Here is a 19906-nt window from a genome sequence, read left to right as displayed (position 1 = left end):
AAAGCATTTAACAGAAGTATTCCAATGCTAATAAAAAGATTTAAAAATAATATAGTAATATAGCATGCCTGAACACAAAGAACAGCAGCCTTGTGACCATCAAGCTTGTGTACTGATGCACCAACACCACCATAAGTTAGGCTACATTGATCAGACATATGCACAGACTTATCAACAAACCTGAGAAAAAATATGATCATAGATAAAGAAATGCTAAGGCTGCATATAATCACTGACTCACAAACTCAAGACATCATGTTTATAGGAGAAAGTAACAAAATACTGCCTAAGAACCAGCAGAGGTTATAGAATGGGAACAAATAAACATCAGGAATATACCTAGCTAAAATAGGATTTTGATTATGGGGGTTCAAAGAGGAGGTTATTAGAAAAAAGTAAAATAGAATAAGATGAAACCAAAAAAGTTCCCATTCAACATATAGACATAAATGCATCATTAAGATTTGTTTGTATCAATCTGTGCAAATTCTTAAAGGGACAAGTAAGGACCTCCAGAAAGTAGAAAAGGTTTAGTAGAACACATAGACAGTGCAAATTCTGCATTCTATTAATGTCCTGTCAATATCTAAAATATGTGACCTTGTTATTAAGATGAACATCCATATGTATCGATGAAATAGTTTGTCAAACTAGTATGTATAGTATTTCTCCATATGCTCAAAGTGAGCAATAACTTACCACCAAACACAATTATTAAACAACTAGAAAAGAAAGCTTAGCACATTGGAATATGGCAAGGGTAAAAAGCTCCAATTATGAATTTGAATGCAATATAAGCACATGAGACCTTAGATGCAATGAGTTTGAAAGGGGTTGATCTGATCCTAAGATCCCATTAAGATGGCATCAACTTTTGAGATTCTCAGAGTGTCAGTGGAATGGAGAATGGATTTGGGCAGAGGAGGAGAAGAAGAAGAAGAAATTAGTAAACTTGGACGGTGTGGTTCTTGAGCAAGGGATGATCAAAGGCTAGTTGTTTCGAGATGTGTACATAGTCTATGATGTCTCCATCTGAGCTCTGCAGACACAGGAACAAGTTCTCAAAAATTAGGGTTATGATTCTTGGTACTCAAATGGCCGAAATTTGGGCAGTAGCAGAAGAAAATATGATAAAAATCAAAAGAGTGACCATGATGCTCTTGACGGTCTGCTTGTTGAGCTTCTTGAAATGTCACTGCACCTCTGCCCTCCGCACCGTCACCGCTGCCACCACTTCCGTTCATGACCAGAACATCATCGTCACCGCTAGCAATCACGCCGCCTGATGACTCGTGCTAAATTGAGTCGACATTCCTCCTGTTCTGCATCGACCCCTACTCTCACTTCTCTTCTACAGCAAAAAGGAAAAATGTAATGCTGCTCCTTAAAATTTTTAACTCCTTTTAGGGAACCCTTTCCCCCCTCACTCTCTCTAATTCCCCACACTCCACCCACTCTCTGTTCTTTAGCGCTAACGTGGGTCGCCAACACTCTTCATCCGCTATCGTTTATGTCATTGCTATCTATAACACAAAAGCAAATTCTTCTCTTCGATTACTTATCTCACGTGTAGTAGTGGTAGTGTGCAGGAGAGAGTGGATAAGAAACAAATGTCTTACTTTACAACTCGCTCTTTGTCTTCTTCTTCTTTCTCTTATCCTGTTTGCGATGCTCTCTTCTCTGCGATTAACAAAGATTGTGATTTCTTCTCCCACTAAGAGCCCACTAAGAGGAAGAACCCTTAGTGGGAGAAGAGAACAAGGAGATGAGTCGTAGAAAGAAGGAGGTGGCTTGGAAGAACAGAACAAGGAGATGAGTGGTAGAAAGGAGGCGGCTCTGAAATTAGGGTTCACAAAGGGGAGCAGGAGAAAAAGTTATAAGGAGAATTTTTTGTGTGAGTTTGAGGTGGAAAAAATACAACCATTATTATTTCATTAACAGTGATATATAACCTTCTTATTAGCACAACAATAACAGTTTATCTATCGTTCTTCCTAGCATTATAAAAATATTTTTATTGACAATGATTCATTATATTATTGTTCTAACTATTGTTAGGATTGTCTTTTGGGATAACTTTTGCATCAAAGATAATAATTTTGTCAAAAATCATTATTTTTTATCAAATTTATAATAATTTTTCTTAAAATAGTTATCTTTTTGGTGTCGTCTTTGTGCGGTTTGTTATAGTGTGCTAGCGACGGACTTATTCTGTCACTATGCAATTAGCAACGGATTAATGATGAAATGTATTCTATCATTTAGATTTTCATCATTAGAGAACAGAATTTAAATTCTGTAAACACATTAGTAATGGATTTATATAAATTTGTCGCTAATTAATGATGGTAAGTTAATTGATGTATACATTTCATATATATTTTTATTGTAGTTTGACACACATTCTTATTGGGATATATACTATAAGCCTAGCTTTTGTATAAATATCTGTTTTGAAATATTTTGAAATGAGAATCACTTTGATCAAATGTTTGCATTTTATATTTATATATATGTCGATGCAGTTGTCCATTTAATTTATATTATAGATAACATGGTGTGTGGTACCACACAGAAAATCATGTTATCGGTTCCTTATAAATTATAAATAATAGCTCACAACCAAGATGGATAGGGACAAATCATTGGAACGATTGTAGTGTAATTTGGTATTAGTCTGTCTTGACTATAAAATTACACTAGTACACTATAAGTGTATTGAGCAGGACCGTTTGAGGTTGTTCGATTTGTACTGACTACATAAAAGAACAAAACCTCTGTTATTATGGATGTGCGTCCTCTTAATCCTGATATAATAACAAGCATATATACTTAGTATTTATTTCTTTAACTTATCAATGAGTGAGATTTATTCGTTAAATCAATAGACCCGATAAATTAGGAAATAATATTATTTATACGGTGTGTTGTTGATTATATAAGGAATCTGTGTCCTAATTATTTATGTTGATAATGTCCCCTTGAGGGGCTCATAAGGATTATCATGTAAACCCTGCAGGCGGACTTAGTCCGGCATAATAATAAAGTTGAGTAGTACTACTTTTGGAATCAGATGTTAATTAATTGGATTGTCAGTAACTCAATTAATTAACGGACATACGATAACTTAAACACAGGGAGATTAACACACTCATGATAAAAAGGAACCCATATTGTAATATGAGATTGGTGCGGTAGTTCAATAATAACCCTTAAGTGGTATGAGTTATTATTGATGGACTTGAGTTGGGTGTTCGGGCCGAACACAGGAAGCCCAAGCCCATCAGGAGACCTAAACCAATTCCTCCTCTAGGTCCCTATTGTAGCCTCTATATAAAGCCTCGCATCCACCCATCCTTAATTTGATTTGGTTTAACTTGGTTTGGCTTAACTTGGTTTGGCTTAACTTGGTTTTGGTTTGATTTTAGAAAGGGAGATTTTTTCTAAACAGAATTATGTTATTTGTTTTTCTTTGTAACCGACGACAAAGGTTATAAAAGGAGTAGGTGGTGTCCCCTAAAACTTAATTTTTCCATAAGCCTCCTCTTTTCCTTAGCTAGGGCCGATGCCATTCCCCTTCTCCTTAGCTAAGGTCGGCGCCCCTCCTCCTTGGTGACTGGCGCCCCCTCCTCCTTGGTGGCCGGCGGATTGGAGAAGAGGAAGAAGAAAAGAATGAAGAAGATTAGAAGGTGCCCCATCCTAGAGCCTTTTTTTGTAACCGGCGGTTTGGAGAAATGAGAGGAAGGGTGGTTTTTGTCTTGGTAGATCATCGGCCACACGACGTCCAAGAAGAGGAGAGGAATACGGCAGAAGATCAAGAGATCTTTAGCTACGAAGAAAGGTACAACTAGTTCTTTAATTCTGCTGCGTAATTAGTTAGTTTTCTTTATATCATTTTTTGAAATATCAACACAAGAGGCCAGTGATCTTGTACTTCTATCAAGGTGTGCTTTGATCATTCAAAAATTTGCTTGATTGATCAAATACATGATTGATCGAACATGCGGGTTGCTAGGAAAAGTTCTGCTCTTGTATAATTTTTTTGTACAGGGAAATTGAAACAGAACAGAATTCCAGCGCCTTTAAGTGGTATCAGAGCAAGTTTTCTAGTTCTGTGTGATTTGTTTTTGGTTAAATTATGCACTGTTCGTATATAAGTTTAGGCCGGATAATAGTAGGATGTGCTAGAAATATTAACTCTATGGTTACATGCATCCTAGATCCAACTATTATGGCTTTTTGTGTTTGTGTATGATTTGAACCCTCGGGTATGTCGAGGTTGTTTAATATGCATAATTGTAATAATTAAATGCAGCCCGTGGTTGTATTATTTTTTTTTTTTACATTTTGTTCGATCTAGAGTACATGTAAATTCCTTTGTGAAATATAAGATCGATAAATGTAAATTTTTATTTCTTTTTATTGCGGCTTGTATCCTTGCTATGTATAGTACCATTTTGAGGGTCGGAGGTACGGTGGAGAAGGAAGCGACATAGACACGATGGCTTGATCCATTGGCGGTATATTGGAGGACAGCGATAGATGAGGCCATATTAGCTGAAAATTTTATTTTCATATTTATTGTCATTATATGATGTTTTATGTGTTGTGATACCGTTTTTATGTGCTGTTATATGTGTGCATGTTAAAATTCCTCAATTTAAATAACTAAGTAGGAGAGAGAGATTATTTAAATAAATTCCACGGTCTCCATTACTAGTTTATAAGTGACACATTCAAACTTGCGCATTGGCTTTAAGTGCATTCTGATGGATCGAAAGCGCTTAGGGTTAATAGCGCTTGTGGCTATTTTAGCGATTTAAAACTAAGAGTAGAAACACAGCGGAAAGTAAATGCAAATACACAGAGACGCAAGTGGTTTACTTTGTTCGGAGCCTATCTCGACTCCTACTCGAAGGCCTGTGGTCCTTGACCGCTTTCGATGGGCAACAACTATATAGCGCAAATCTTTACAAATAGATGAGTACAAGTAAGAGCTTAAAAAGAAAGATTATACCGACAAAATACAAATATGAAGTGGTTGTCAATTGTCAGAGTAGCAGAGTCTAGTTGAAGCTTTCGGAGCAGCGTATAAGGTCACACGTTCTTCTGTTCGAATTCGATGTCTGAGCTGCACCTCGAGGCCTCCTCTTATAGCTCTGCAAGATCTGATCCAGATCCCCAAGTCTCGGGATCAGCTTTGACCCGAAGCGGATTGGTCGACCGATCCTCATGTTCGGTCGACCGATCAGATGATCTCCACCGCATCTGGTCTGTCGATCTGTCGCTCCGCTTCGATCTGGTCAAACTCTATCCCTGGGTTCGGTCGACCGATCCCAGGGTCCGGTCGACCGATCAGTCTCCTCTGACCCGCACACCTCGGCTTGATCCAGTCGACCGATCCCGAGGTCCGGTCGACCGATCCCTGGTCGAGCCCAGTCCAACTTCTGGAGACCTGATCTGTTAGCATGGAGGTTCGGTCGACCGATCCCAATGTTCGGTCGACCGATCTCGGTCAGTTCTAATCCTGCACAAAAATATTAGTTTCCTGCAAAACATAGTTAGAACACAAAAGATAATATATACAAATAAATTTGACAGTCACCAGACTGTCCGGGTCTGACTTCGGGTTTCCAGCCGGAAACCCTAGGTCGACCCGACGCCTATTGTTCCCTCTACGGGGAACGCGTCCTCACCTGCTCCTCTCAGGAGATTTACTTGTTGCCAGTACGATCCTCCAGATCGACCAGACTTTTGCTCAGCGTCTGATGCTTCCGGTCTTCATGCTGGATGTCCGGTCCTCGACCCATCCAGACTTCTACCCGGTTCGCGACACTAGGATTTTAACCTAGGGTTACCACCCCCTAGGATTTTTGCCCGAAGCGCCGACCCGCCAAGACTTCCCGCATAGGGTTACCACCCCCTATGACCTAGGGTTACCACCTCATAGGGTTTTTCCTTGCCTAACCACAGCTAGGACTTTTCTCCACCTAGGGTTACCACCCCTAGGACATAGGGTTACCACCCTTTAGGGTTTTCACCTGCCTAACCACAGTTAGGACTTTCCTGAAACACTCAATCATACACATTAGATAACAATTAAACTTAACTTTGAATCACTTTGCCATTATCAAAACTAAGGTTCGATCGTCGGATGCTTCCCGCACCAACAATCTCCCCCTTTTTGATTATGGCAACCGAAATTCAAAGTTAAGTAAAAAAAATACAATAAAGGTAAATATAAATGAGTACAAGCATAAATAAAACCTAAGCACATTGAAGCTCCCCCTTAATGGGAGCTCCCCTTAAACTGATTTCTTTGAATTTTTGAATTCTAGTTTCCTTTTAGTCTTGAATTTTTCCTTTGAATTTCCTTATACTCTCCCCCTTTGCCATATATCAAAATAAGGAGGGGAGAAAAAAAATGAGTTCTGAAGTAAACACTTAGCTTTTCAAATTACTTTTCTTGTAAACATTAAAGTCTAAGTGTTTCTTTTAAAAAAAATTCCTTCTAAACTCTAAGTTTTTAAATTATTTTGAAATAATTTTCAAAGTATTTTTCAAATAATTTTTGAAATTAATTTCCAAAGGATTTTTCAAATGATTTTTGAAATTAATTTTCAAAGTGTTTTTCAAATGATCTTCAATTAATTTTCAAAGGATTTTTAAGATGATTTTCAAATAATTTTTCAAAGGATTTTTAAAATAATTTTTTAAAGGATTTTAAAAATGATTTTCAATAAGTTTCAAATAATTTTTCAAAGAATTTTTAAAATAATTTTCAAATAATTTTTCAAAGGATTTTTAAAATGATTTTGAACTTAATTAAGTTTTAAAAGATTTTGAAATTGCTTTAAAAGAGTTTTCAAATAATTAATTCATTTGATTTAAGTTAATTAAGTCGTTTCATTTGATTAAATTGAATTTATTTAAGATTAAGTTTAACCTAGATCCATCTCACCCGATTCTAAGTTGTCAATCAGGTAATCTTATATAATTTTGTGAGATGGTTATCTGTAATTTAGGTTATTTATAAGGATTAATTTACATTTGAGTTAAAATTAGATTTTTCAATTAGTCAATTAAATATATATTTCAATGATTGGTTCCCAGGTCAGGGCGAGACTCTAGGCCTTCTTGGGTATGGGATCATCCACCCCTTCCTAGACAGAACCGTTCAAAGAAAATATATGTTTAATTTTCTTTTTGAAACCCCTAGATTTAACTAACAAGTGTAAATTATGCCTAGGTCCTTAAGCTATCCTAAATCTAAACATGCATAATGTAAAGAAGAATAAATAAACAAGCATCAATTTATCTCTTGGTAAAGATTGTAAAATACTGAAAATTAGCGAATAATGATAAGGGATTTTTCCAGAATTTTTGGAAATTTTTCGAGAATTTTTCGGAGCTCGTATGGACGAGTTTACGGGGATAAAATAGGGCCCCGGGAAAAACCTATTTAGGCTACCCATTTAATTGAGGAAATGTTATTTATAACTATATTTTCTTTTCTATTTCTTATTTCCTTCTCCCCCGCCGAACTCATGCGCCGACGCCGAACATTCTTCTCTCGATCTTCTGCCCTAACCGCCACGAGAGCACCGCCAGCTCCTCCTCTCGGCCAATCTATCCTCGCCGGCCGACGAGAGCCAAGGATAAAGCCTTGTCGCCGGCCACACACCGAGCCCTAGGTCTTTCTCTCTCGGCGCCGGTTGCTTCTTCCTCCAGTACTGGAGCCGTGGCCGAGGGATGTGCTTCTCCTCCCTTGCCGGTGCTCTCGGTTTTCCCTCTGCCTCTTTGCCTCCTCACCACAGAGATCTTCCTCCGCCGATTCTTCCTCCTCATACATTCAGAGCTGCGCGCCGATCACCGGCCACGGGAGCCCAGTGCTGATCGTTAGCTGACAACGTGCCCTAATGCTGGTACAGATTCATCACCTTCACTCTCGAGCCGTGCCCTAGCTTTGATGGAGGTGGACGAGCCCTAGATTCGATCTCTGTGCTTTGTCCAGTTTTGGTGAGGAGGATCACTACCGGAGCAGTGGTTGAAGGCTTCGATCTATCCACTCCCTTCTCTGGATTTGAAGAGCAGCCACCAGGTTTTCTCCGTGCATAGGAGGTTACGATCCAATTTACAGAACTAGTATTTTGTTGAATGTTGTCCAGCAAGTATTGATTTGTGGTATTTGGTATAAGGGTAGGAGCTGCACTTAATTTGACTTCAGTTGTAACCTCCAGCAGCACTTCGAGTTATCAAGGGTGTTTCTTACTTGGGGTAAGTCGTTAGCATAAAGGTTATGGATTTAAGGTTAGGGTTTAAATTCTCAGAAATATATATATATATATATATATATATATATATATATATATATATATATTGATTTCGACTTGTAGGTCAATGGCTTCATCCAGCTTTCGGTCACACTAATCTCAAGTTAACAGTGGAGAATCCAGAATTTGAGTGAGTTTTTGGATTAAGGTAAATGCATTGATGTTAGTGTGGAAAGGATTACATGGTTAAATGTTATTCATCTTGCTCGTTAGGTTTAAACAGATGATGGACTAATTAGGGTTAAAGAAATGAACCCTAGTTAACTGTTGGATTTAGTTTAGGTAGACAAGTGGTTATGTTGATTAGGGTTTTCCCTAATTTAGTCTTGTGGATTTTATTTAGCTATTTAAATTCTTATGAGTATTAGCTAAATAAAAATATATATTGATTGACACAGGACCTTGACGCGAGACGATATCTCAATGTCAGATTTGGACCAGATACGATCCTTCCTATTGGAGACGGGTACCTTGACTTATCTTTTTGATATGTCATGTTGATATGTCTAGTAGGTTATAGTCTTTAGTAATAATTATGTTCGTCCTTGTTTCGGTACGTCACTACCGGATACCTGTTACATGCTTGTTTGCTCACTTGATATGCATTTTATGCTAGTACCCACATGATTATATATATATATGCTCAGAGAGGTAGTGACATACCATGCTTGTTATGTTCATGACCTAGGTTTTGATATCTTATCTGACCTGTGTACTTTAGATCTTCGTATTTGACCATCGATATTACGGTACTCATTATATATATATGGATATGGTTATGCTGATCAGTTTATTGCTATGCTTAGTGTCATGCATCATGATTGCATGCTGTGCGATAGTCCGCTCCATTATTGTTGAGCACATCGCTAGTTACATGGATCTGCACACACCACCACTCATGGGTTAGTGGTCGATTCGAGGGTGTGTGCGGTAGGGACTTTGTTTGGCTCGTTGATCGCCATGGGTAGCTTGATGCAGCGTGTTGGATTCCTCCCGTCATCGTAATCTTTGGGAGTTGAGGCATTGCACTCCCCATTTATGATTTGGGGTAGGAGGATAGGTGTACTCCGACGATTACATCCACTCGGTCCACTCATCGAGTAGTGACGCAGAGTGCAGCGGTTGTCGACCCTATCCACTCGGCCTCACTATGTGTGTGAGATGATCGACGGGTGACCAGGACGCATCATTGGCATCATACGCATTTATGTATTTACTGCTTGTGTTTGCTGCACTTATATCCTGCATTTGGATGGATGCATATGTTTGACATACATACAGGATTTATGACACTTTCAGTCTGACGACCTGATTATTCTGATAGGTGGCCCTGGTGAGTACAGTACTCTTCAGCCTTCTCTATTATGTATTACCTTCTTTTGTTCAGGATACTGTACTCCATAGTTATTACTATTTGTTATAGTTTACTATACATGTCAACTAGGTATCTGCTGAGTTGTTGAACTCACCCCCGTGAACACTATATTTTTTCAGGTACCAGGTTGTTTATGGTGTCGCTTGGAGTATGCTGTCTGTTGGTCCCTACGTCACATCAGAAGACTTATCGGTTTCACTTATGTTTTGTTTGTTTATGTATCAGTTTGTGTAGCTCTGTACTCCGATTTTGTTTTTGGAGTGTTGATGTTGTTATGTGGTATTTTGTATTGGTTGATGGTTGTGTAACCCTAGCCGGCTAGCAGTTTTTGTGCTTTGGTTTGTATTGGGTTTCTGTCATTTTCTGTTGTGTTGGTTTTGTTCTAGCTGTGTGGGCTGATGATATATATATAACTGCGTGGTTGTGTGTATATTCTAGCCGCCTGTGGCTGATGTATATTATGCCTGTAGAAATGCTTCAGATTGTCACCCGTACAGGGGAGATGCTGCCAAAATTTCTTCGGACAGTGACTTTCTCAGGGCGTGACAAAGATGGTCTTTCTATTGGCTCCCCCTGGATCATAGCCTCGATAGGGTCTATCAAGGTAATGGATCTGATCCTTGGGGACCCAATATAGTCCAAGTCCAACTTGATTAACCAAGTTTGATTTGGGGACCCATGCTTGAACTATGGTTTTATTATTTCTATTTACTAAAGATAGATATGATTTATATTTGTTCTTGGTTTTAAATCTAAGTCCGGATTTATTGTAAACGGCTCGCTGTTTTCCAAGAATCAGATCCGAATTCTTGGAACCCATAGTGAACCGTTCCAATGTGTCCTTGTGTTCTTTAATTTGAGTTTTCAAATTGGAATTTTCTTTCTCAAGTTGTTGGACTTGAGTTGAACTTCCAATTCGAATAGGCTCAATTAAGGAATTCGAGTTCGTCACCTCCTTAAGGGTTGTTACCTCCTTTTGGAGTGACTTGACACGAACATTGGATTTAGCCAATTTCTTAAGCAAGTAAGGAATTAACTTTTGCAAATCAAATTGAGTTTCGGCAAGTAAGGCACTTACAGTGGGGTTCGGTCCTTCGGACACGGATGCGGATCCGTGGCTTTGCTCGGACTCAGTTTCTGACTCGCTCTCGGTTTCAGACTCGAATTCGGACTCAGTTTCATCAATATTTACTTGTACTGGCAACGCGAGGAAGCTTGTTGGTTCTTCTTCATCAGACTAGGATTCATCTGATGACTCGGACCAGGTTGCCTTTAATACCTTCCTTCTTTTCTTCTTGTTTGGACAATCTGGCTTGTAGTGCGCCTTCTGGTTAGAGCCGTAGCAGGTCACTTCGAATTTGTCCTTTGAGCTTGGTTGGGCTTCTTTAAACTGGATGCCCTTTCTGACAACCTTTTTGTTGAAGCCCTTCTTTTTGCAGAGTTTCTTTACCAGGTTGACTATTTGGGTTGTAAGCTCATCGTCGTCGTCCGAATCTGGTTCTTCTTCTGACTCTGGTTCGGTTCTGCGTTTTATCTTTGATTCACGCATTCTCCCTATTCCTGCAACCAAAGCCAACCCTTTCTCGGTCGGGCGTGCATTAATCTGTTCATGAAGTTCAAATTCTACAAAAAGTTCATCTAACTTAATGGTAGATAGGTCCTTAGAAACCTTGTAGGCATCTACCATGGATGCCCACAAGGTGTTCCTCGGAAAGGCGTTTAAAGAGTACCTTATGATGTCCCAGTTATCTACCTTCTGCCAATGAATCCGGGCGTGGAGTTGGGCAGCTATCTCACCTTCCTGCAGTTTGATATTAAATAATTTATTGAAGATTAGGTCTCTTTTACTTACTTTGGTGTCGGACGTTCCTTCGTGAAGTTCAATGAGCTTCTCCCACAGCTCCTTGGCACTGTTGAAGGGGCCGACGTAGTTAAGTTCTTCTTTTGATAAGTCACACTGGAGGGTGCAGGTCGCCTTGCCATTAGCTTCCACCTTCTTAATCAGAGATGCATCCCAGTCCTCGTACGGTAGTGGCTTGCCGGCGCTGTCAGTTGGTAGTTGGAGTCCGATTTTGACGATCATCCAGACTTCAAAATGAGTCTGGAGATATGCCTCCATCCGACCCTTCCAGTATATGAAGTCGTCTCCGGTGATTAGTGGGGGGGGGGGGGCGAGCTGTACTGTAGCCTTCTTGAAGGGCCATTAAAAACTTGCACACAAAGAAGAAGAGAAAAAAAATATGTACCAGGACTTAATCCTGGATTAGCAGTGCGGTATGAATAAAAAAAAACTAACTCGAGTGGTGTTGCACCAACCTCGAGCGAAATCGATACGAGCAAGAAAAAACTGGAATATAGCAATAATACTAATTTCAGTTGACTCCGAAAAAATTAAAAATACCACGAAAAAGATGCGTGATTGGTGGTTGCACCAGATTAACGCGACCCCGCTCTGATACCAATTGATGGATCGAAAGCGCTAGAGGGGGGGGGGGTGAATAGCGCTCGTGGCTATTTTAGCGATTTAAAACTAAGAGTAGAAACGCAGCGGAAAGTAAATGCAAACACACAGAGACGCAAGTGGTTTACTTCGTTCGGAGCCTATCTAGACTCCTATTCGAAGGCCCGCTGTCCTTGACCGCTTTTGATGGGCAACAACTATATAGCGCAAATCTTTACAAATAGATGAGTACAAGTAAGAGCTTAAAAAGAAAGATTATACCGACAAAATACAAATATGAAGTGGTTGTCGATTGTCGGAGTAGCAGAGTCTAGTTGAAGCTTTCGGAGCAGCGTATAAGGTCACACGTTCTTCTGTTCGAATTTGATGTCTGAGATACACCTCGAGGCCTCCTCTTATAGCTCTGCAAGATCTGATCCAGATCCCCAAGTCTCGGGATCAGCTTTGACCCGAAGCGGATTAGTCGACCGATCCTCATGTTCGGTCGACCGATCAGATGATCTCCACCGCATCTGGTCCGTCGATCTGTCGCTCCGCTTCGATCTGGTCAAACTCTATCCCTGGGTTCGGTCGACCGATCCCAGGGTCCAGTCGACCGATCAGTCTCCTCTGACCTGCACACCTCGGCTTGATCTAGTCAACACCTATCCCAGGTTCTATCGACTGATCCCGAGGTCCGGTCGACCGATCCCTGGTCGAGCCCGGTCCAACTTCTGGAGACCTGATCTGTTAGCTTGGAGGTTCGGTCGACCGATCCCAATGTTCGGTCGACCGATCCCGGTCAGTTCTAACCCTGCACAAAAATATTAGTTTCCTGCAAAACAGAGTTAGAACACAAAAGATAATATATACAAATAAATTTGACAGTCACCAGATTGTCCGGGTCTGACTTCGGGTTTCCAGCCGGAAACCCTAGGTCGACCCGACGCCTACTGTTCCCTCTACGGGGAACGCGTCCTCACCTACTCCTCTCAGGAGATTTACCTGTTGCCAGTACGATCCTCCAGATTGACCGGACTTTTGCTCAGCGTCTGATGCTTCCGGTCTTCATGCTGGATGTCCGGTTCTCGACCCATCCAGACTTCTACCCGGTTCGCGACACCATGATTTTAACCTAGGGTTACCACCCCCTAGGATTTTTGCCCGAAGCGCCGACCCGCCAAGACTTCCCGCATAGGGTTACCACCCCCTAGGGTTTTTCCTTGCCTAACCGCAGCTAGGACTTTTCTCCACCTATGGTTACCACCCCTTAGTTCCTAGGGTTACCATCCCCTAGGGTTTTCACCTGCCTAACCACAGTTAGGACTTTCCTGAAACACTCAATCATACACATTAGATAACAATTAAACTTAACTTTGAATCCCTTTGCCATTATCAAAACTAAGGTTCGATCGTCGGATGCTTCCCGCACCAACACATTCCTCCATATCGGATGAGTTTGTTTGCGGGTCACTAGATCAAACTTCCTCTATGGATGATTATAGGAAATTATTTAGGTTTGTGTGATCTTCTCCATCTGAAGGGGCACAATCCTAATTAATGGACTAAGTATCAAGTAATGGTATATATTTAGGCACATTTAATAGTATCCTCCCCATCGGAGTCACTGCTATTATTTGTGTGATCGAAGATGAACCAACTATTAATTGTATTTGTCATAAAGTTAGGTTAACAAGATAATAAAATTAATGGGTAAAACCTCCTCTTACAAATATTTGAATTAGTATATGTCCACATTATCGTGGCATATAAAATTCACGGTGTTTTGAGGTGTTGGTGAATTTAAGTGATATTATTTGAGGAATCAATATTATTTTAAATTCTAAAGTTTTGACCAAATATTTTATTATGTGATTCTCAGGATTTCAAAATGTCTTTCAATCCTCTTGCTGCTATTTTAAAAGAAAACAAACTTACTAGTCCAAATTATATTGATTGGAAATGAAACTTGGACATTGTCTTAACTACTAAAGAATACAAGTTCGTACTTCTAGAGGTCTGTCCTAACGTGCCTGATAATAATTCTAGTGAAGAAGAGATAGAGAGACATAGGAAATGAGTCAAGGCAGATGAGATGACACGGTGTTATATTTTGGCTTCTATGACAAATGTGCTGCAACATCAGTATCAGACCCTACACACTGCCTATGACATGATGCTCAATCTCAAGGAACTCTTCGGATACCAGAATTGGGTTGCCAGGCAGGAGGCCATGAGAAACTTAATGATGACCACCATGACTAAAGGGACACTCGTAAGGGATCATATCCTCAAGATGATGACTCATTTAAATGAGATGGAAGTCCTTGGAGCTAAAATCGATGGGGAAATCCAGGTCGATATCGTTCTCCAAATGCTGCCCAAAAGTTTTGAGCAGTTCCACCTGAATTTCAACATGAACAAAAGGGTTTATTCATTGGCGGAACTTCTGACAGAACTCCAAGCGGTAGAAGGGCTATTTCATCAAAATTCTCAAGTTCACATTGCTAAAAATGTTTCTGCTTCTAAGCCGAAAGGCGAAAAGAAGAAGAAACAAGTTGGTTCGGTAAAAAAAGTGATTTGACCTCAAGAGACTGGGTTGCAGGCAGGTGTGAAGAAGCCGAAGGGCAAGTGCTTCACATGCAAGTAGTCTGGACATTGAAAGGTGGGCTGTCCTCGCAAAAAGGATAACAATAAAGGTAAATCTTATTCATTGGTTATTGATGTTAGAGTGTATACTAAAAGCCTAGCTTTTGTATAAACATTTATAAAAGAATCACATTGGTCAGTATTTACATTTATTTGTTAAATGTAATTGTTCAATTAATTTATATAGTAGATAACATGGTGTGTGGTGTCACACACAGAAGATCATGTTGTCGGTTCTTTATGAATTATAAACAGTTGCTCACGACTAAGATGGAAAGGAACAAACCATTGAAATAGTCATAGTGTAATTAGGTATTAGTTTATCTTGACTAATAAATTACACTAGTACACTCTAAGTGTATTGAGTAGGACCATTTAAGGTAAGTTCTTTTTATACTGACTTGATAAAAGAACTAGACCTTAGTTATTATGGAAGTGTGTGCTCTTAATCCTAATATAATAATAAGCACATATATTTAGTATTTTTTTCTTTGACTTATCAAAGGATGAGATTTGACTCGATAAATCAATAGGCCCGATAAGTTGGGAAATGATATTACTTATAGTGTGTGTTGTTGATTATAGAGGGAAACTGTGTCCTAGTTATCTAGGTTGAGAATGTCCCCAAGAGGAGCTCATAAGGATTGTCATGTTAAACCCTGCAGGTGGACTTAGTCCAACGTGACGATAAGGTTGAGTGGTACTACTCTCGGACTAAGATATTAATTAAGTGAGTTGTCAGTAACTCATTTAATTAGTGGGCATTCGACATCTTAAACACAGGGAGACTAACACACTCATAATAAGAAGGAGCCCAAAATGTAATTTGGGATTGGTGCGGTAGTTCAATAATAGTTCTTTAGTGGAATGAATTATTATTGATGAAATTAAGTTGTGTATTCAGGGCGAACACGGGAAGCTTAATTTCATCGGGAGACCAAAACCAATTCCTTCTCTCGGTCCCTATCGTAGCCTCTTGTATATAGAGATTTATACCCACCACATACCCACTTCTTACCCACCTTTATACCCATCCTATTGGGGCCGGCCAAGCAAGCTTGGAACCTAAGCTTGGGATGAGTTGAGTTGGTGTGGCCGACCCTAGCTTGAACCCAAGCTTGGTGTGGCCGACCACATCATATTAAAAAGGGATTTTTTTTAAATTATTTCTTATGTGGATATCATGGTTTTAAAAGAGAGTTTAAAATTTAAATCTTTCCTTTTATAACTTTATACAAAGGATTAAGAAAAGATTTGAAATCTTTCCTTATTTGTAGATTAAAAGGTGGATTTTAATTTTAAGAAAACTTTCCCTTTATAACCATGTTCATGATTTAAAAGAGAGTTTAAAAATTAAATATTTCTTTTATAAATCTTCTTCAAAAGATTAAGAAAAGATTTATATCTTTCCTTATTTGTAGATTGAAAGAGATTTTACTTTTTAGAGATAACTTTCTTTTTATCCATATGTTTAAAAGAAAGATTTTAATTTATACAAATTCCTTTTTATAAACCACCATGAAGGGAAAAATTATTGGAGAAATTTTTTATAAATTTTTGGCGACAAATTAGGAAGTTTTAATTAATTAAAACTCTCCTTGTTTATAGCTTTAATGTGGTTGGCCATGTAATGTGAGAAGAGAAAAATATTTTTAATTAAATAAATTTTCCTTTTCATGGCAAAAAAATTAAGGATGTTTTTTATTTAAATTTCCTTATTTGCCAAGACCAAGGATTATAAAAGAGGGGGTAGAGGTGTCTTCATGGCTAACGACTCTATTTCATTCTTCCTCTCTTTTCCTCCTTGGTGGCCGGCCCTAGCTTCTCCCTCTTCTCTTCTTCTTGTGGCCGGCGACAACTTCTCTAGGAGCTTGGTTGGTGGTAAGATTTTACTTGAGGAAGAAGAAGAAGAAGGAGGCTTTGTTTCCTAGCATCCCTTGGAGCTTCGTGGTGGCCGAACCTCATCCTTTCATGGAGTTATTGTGGTGGCTGAATCTTACTTGGAGAAGAAGGTGGCTTAGGTGTTTCTCATCTCGGTAGATCGTTGCCCACACAACGTCTGGGATAAGAAGAGGAATACGGTAGAAGATCAAGAGGTTATTTGCTTACAAATAAAGGTATAACTAGTAATTGTTTTCCGCATCATACTAGTTTTCCTTGTATAGTTATTTTTGGAAATACCAAACACAAGAGGCATATGATTCTAGAGTTTTCGGATTTGTTTTGAATTTGTGTTTCTTTTGTTTTATTTTTTGAATTTGTGATTCGATTGTTCTTTTTGGTTAAACCTAGAGTTATTTAAGGAAATTAAATATTAACTTTCCTTAAAAGGCTTTGTCTAGGTGGTGGTGGTTGCTCCCATATCCAAGAAGGCCTTATGCCTTGCCATGCAGTCCTGGAAGCTAATTTTAGAAATTAATATTTAATGGAATTAATAACATAGGTGGATTTGGATTAATAGTGTTAAGTTCCACTTGCGATCCAAATTTAAACCATTAAGAACAAATAAGTTAAATTTAGAATCAATGATGTTAAGTTCCGTCTGCGATTTCTAATTTAACTTCTAAAGAACACAATAGGTTATTTAAGAAAAGGTTCGACACTTGTACAAAATTTTTATACAGTGGAACCGGTACGATTTTCCTAGGACTAACCAACAATTGGTATCAGAGCTAGGGTTTGCCTCTGTGTGTTTGGTTTTCAAATTATGTTATGCACATGTCATACATAATTTAGGCAGCATAATAGTAGGATGTGCTAACTTTGTAGTTGCAGGCTCCAACTATTATGGCTAACTTTGTAGTTGTAGGGGCTTATGTCAAGGGCATTATTTTGTGTGTGCATGATTGTATGTGACTAATACAGCAGGAGCTGTATTAGTCCTAGGATTTTAGAATTTTATTTTCGATTTAGATTACATGTACATTCCCTTGTGGAATATAGGATCGATATATATAAAATTCTATTTTTGTCGCGGATCGGATTCTTGCGAGGTGTGGTACTTTCGGAGTACCAGAGGCGCAGCGGAATAAGAAGCAAGATAGATGCGACAACTTGACCCGATGATGGTGGCTAAAGATGGCAGTAGCTAGGGTTGGAGCACATGGAGGACAGTGATAGAAGAAGCCATAATAGTTGGAAAATTAATTTCCATATTTATTACTTTTATTTACTGTGATGTGTGTGTGCATGTGATGTATGCTAGGATAGTTTAAAATTCCTCACTTTAAATAACTAAGTGGGAGAGGGATTTATTTTAATAAATTCCACGGCCTCCATTACTGGTTTGTAAGTGATGCAAACAAACTTGCGCGTTGGCTTTGAGTGCCTTCCTCCATATCAGATGAGTTTGTTTGCGGATCACTAGATCAAACTTCCATTTTAGATGACTATAGGAAATTAATTAAGAGCGTGTGATCTTCCCCATCGGAAGGAGCACAATCTTATTAATGGACTTAGTGTCAAGTAATGGTATACACTTAGGCACATCTAATAGTATCCTCCCCATCGGAGTCACTGCTATTATTTGTGTGACTGAAGAAAACCAACTATTAATTTGTCACTAAGATAGGTTGACAAGATAATAAAATTAAAACCCCCTGTTACAAATGTTTAGTTTTGTATACGTCCACACTATCGTGGCATACAAAATTCATGGTGTATGAGGTAATTTTATTTGTCAAGTTGACAAGAAAATAAAATTAATGGGAAAAACTCCTCTTACAAATGTTTGGTTTTGTATACGTCCACACTATCGTGGCATACAAAATTCACGGTGTTTGAGGTAATTTTATTTGTCATAAAGATTTATTGACAAGATAATTAATGGGTAAAACCCTCCTCTTACAAATGTTCAATTTTGTATACGTCTACACTATCGTGGCATGCAAAATTCACGGTGTTTGAGTTGTTGGTGAATTTAAATGATATTGTTTTGAGGAATCAATATTAATTTTAAATTCAAAGTTTTGACCAAATATTTGATCAAAGACAGATCAACTATTAATTTTATTCGTCATAAAGTAAAGTTGACGAGATAATAAAATTAATAGATAAAATCTCCTCTTTGATTTTGTATACGACCACACTATCATAACATACAAAATTCATGGGGATTTTAAGGAGTTAGTCTTGACCAAATATTTTTGTGATTTTAAATCAATCCCCTAGTTGTTATACTATAGAAAAGACTTAGTAGTCTCAATTATAATAATTGGAAATAGGACTTGGACATTAAGGTAGACTGCCCTCTTAGAACTGAGAACAATATAGGTGTATTTAATTCATTAGTTGTTGAAACATGTTTAGTGGTGTTATCTACCAGTACCTGGAGTGTTGATACAGATGCCACTAATCATGTCTGCAATTCATTGCAGGGGTTCCAGGAAACCTGACAACTATATGAAAGGGAAATCACCGTCTATATGAGCACTACTGCAAAAGTAACAGCTGTTGCAGTGGGAGATGTTTATCCTCTGATAGGAATAAAATATGGATTTTCAGAAATTGTCTTTACGTACTAAGTTTAGAAAAGAACCTGATTTCGGTTTCTAAACTATTAAAGAATAGATATTCTGTCTATTTTGATAACTTGTTATCAAGAAAAATAGGGAAGTTATCTGTTCTGGTACGTTGGTTGATAATTTATAATCCAATAACTCCCACGATGCAATAAATGGAAATTAATAACACATTTTCTAAATAAAAGAAAATAACCTTCAGAGATGAACCAATCATATTTTTAGCATCTAAGGCTAGGTTATATTAACTTGAGTAGGATTCAAAGGATAATAACCAATGAACTCTTGGGTTAATTGGTAGTGGAAATCTTTCCAACCTGCGAGTCTTACTTGGAAGGAAAAATAACCAAGAAGCTTTTAAGTCTAAGGGGTGTGGAGCCAAAGATATGTTGGAATTGGTTCATTTTGATTTGTGTAGACCTTTGACTATTCAGGCAAGAGGCTATTTCGAATATTTTGTCTCTTTTATAGACGACTATTCGAGATAAGGATACATTTACTTGACGCACCATAAGTATAAGTGCTTTGATTAGTTCAGAGAGTACTAGGCTGATGTGGAGTAACGTCAAAGTAAAAGTATCAAGACACT

This window comes from Zingiber officinale, chromosome 11A (assembly GCF_018446385.1).
Source record: "Zingiber officinale cultivar Zhangliang chromosome 11A, Zo_v1.1, whole genome shotgun sequence".
Lineage (NCBI taxonomy): Eukaryota > Viridiplantae > Streptophyta > Magnoliopsida > Zingiberales > Zingiberaceae > Zingiber > Zingiber officinale.
The sequence above is the reverse complement of the archived record's forward strand: the minus strand, read 5'-3'. Positions refer to the sequence as shown.